We start from the raw sequence: 2,087 nt of genomic DNA, 5'->3' as shown, positions 1-2,087 counted from the left end.
AGGGCACAGGTGGCATTTTAGAAAATGCATAGAACTATGTTTTCAATAGTATAAAAAACTAGTTTTTTTTTAAAGTTTTAATTTATGCATACTAATTATGCATAAATTTTAATTGATGCATACTAATTATATATATTTATGGGATACAATGTAATATTTTGATTGCACATGTATACATTGTGTAATGACCAAATCAGGGTAATTAACATGGCCATCACTTTTAACATTTATCACTTCTTTGTGATAAGAACGTTCAAAAACCTCTCTTTTAGCTATTTTATTGTCATCTCCAGTCTAGTATGCAAAAGAACATGAGAACTTATTCCTCCTATCTAACTGTAAATGTGTACACGTTGACCATCACTCTCATCATCTCTCTCTCCTTCCTACCCTCCCCATCCTCTGGTAACTACTATTCTCCTCTCCACTTCAACGAGAACAACTTTTTAGATTTCAAAAATGAATGAGAGTATATGGTGTTTGTCTTTCTGTGCCTGGCTTATTTCACTTAACATATTGCCCTCCAGGTTTCTCCATGTTGCTGTAAGTGACAGAATTTCATTCTTTTAAAAATATAACACTTCACGAATTTGCATGTCATCCATACTAATCTTCTCTGTACTATTCCAATTTTAGTGTATGTGCTGCTGAAGTGAGCATGATAAAAACAAAGGTTTACCATGAAATATTAATGGCTTTATTTTAAGTGCCTTGAGGGCCAGTGAAAGAGAAAAGATGAGAAGAAGGAGAATCTAATCACTATACTCATACTGGAAACTTGGGGTAAAACAGCAAGTTTCTAAGAGTTCCAGCTGCTCAAGAACCTGCTAGTGCTCTTTTTTTTTTTTTTTCAGGAGAGGGGGGCACATTATTACAATACAGGGATATCAGCTTTGGGCAGCATCAGAAGGCAGCTTCACATAACTCTTCATGAAGGATAGTGGCCAAATCTTTCAGCCAGCCCAGCACCCCTTGCGGTGCTGTAGCCCACTGGAAGGCCTCTTGCCCAGCCAACGGTTGTGACCTGCCCTGCCAGTGACCTGTTTGTTATGATCAGTGTTGGATACTCAGCCTACTGTTGCTATGCATGTTTCCAGCACCTGCATCTGCCTCTTAGAGGGCAGCTGGATAACGGTTGTGCCATTCACCTTCCACAGTAGCACACTACACGTCCCTGCAGCTTGGATATGCTGGGCACCCCGGCCTGGCTCACTTTCCATGTTGTTGATGAGGGTTCCCACAGGCAGAGCCCCAAGTGGATGTGCATCCCATTCCTGAGCAGCAACTGCCATTTGGCCTATGTGGTTAGAGTTCAGGATTGTATCTCCAGCCTGCATGTTTTCTGTGGTGATGATCCAGTGTTTCTGGCTGCCCCCAGCAACCAGAGCTATGTCTGCTGACCTACAGGGATCACGGTGGACTTGGATAACCTTCTCCTCAAAGGGTCCTGACTTGGTCTCCTCCTCAGGCCAGAAACACAAAAGTCAATCATGCAATAATGTTGCTTGTGGCCCCTGCCAATACCGTGCACCCAGATCTGGCCTGTGTGGTCTTCACCCCCAGACTTCCTCATCTTCACTGGTTTAATTGTGTACTTGGTATGACTCTTTCAAGACACAAAGTTGGCACTAAGGGCCATAGAAGTAAGGATTTGGTGGCAGGGGAGCAACATCAAGGCAGAGGGCCATTGGAAGAGGGCATTGTTCATCACCTGGGAGGCAGGGAACAGACTCGGGACAGAAGTGGCAACGGTCGGGGGTGCCAGGCTCAGAGAGTGCAGAGTGCAGGTCAGTGCCCACAGGGCCATCAGGATAGCCAGGGCTCATCACACTCCTGCTAGTGTTCTTGAGAGAAATATTGAGATGGAAAACCTATGAAACCACAATGAATACCCTTCCACCAAAAAGAAAAGGGAAGATGCCCTTTTCTTTAGATCCCACCTGAAGTAGGAGAAGGTCAAGATACGTAGAATCCTATTGATACCTATTATTAGTAGGGAAGAAGAAACCATTTAGGGAGACATATGATTGTGTCACTCAAATTCACTTCTACCCATCCTTTAGGAAATGCTCCAGATTCTTTGGCAG

At 43.5% G+C, this 2,087-nt stretch overlaps 2 pseudogenes; both read right to left on the bottom strand.

Annotated features, from left to right (window-relative positions):
* Nucleotides 1-566: 566 nt before the first annotated feature.
* Nucleotides 567-660, bottom strand: LOC115930290 (uncharacterized; annotated as a pseudogene).
* Nucleotides 661-887: 227 nt separating this feature from the next.
* Nucleotides 888-1,807, bottom strand: LOC101130332 (large ribosomal subunit protein uL2m-like; annotated as a pseudogene).
* Between the last annotated feature and the right edge of the window lie 280 nt (nt 1,808-2,087).

The sequence above is a fragment of the Gorilla gorilla genome, chromosome 10 (assembly GCF_029281585.2).
Source record: "Gorilla gorilla gorilla isolate KB3781 chromosome 10, NHGRI_mGorGor1-v2.1_pri, whole genome shotgun sequence".
NCBI classification, from domain to species: Eukaryota; Metazoa; Chordata; class Mammalia; order Primates; family Hominidae; genus Gorilla; species Gorilla gorilla.
Note: the sequence above shows the minus strand (reverse complement) of the source record. Positions and strands in the feature narration are given on the sequence as shown.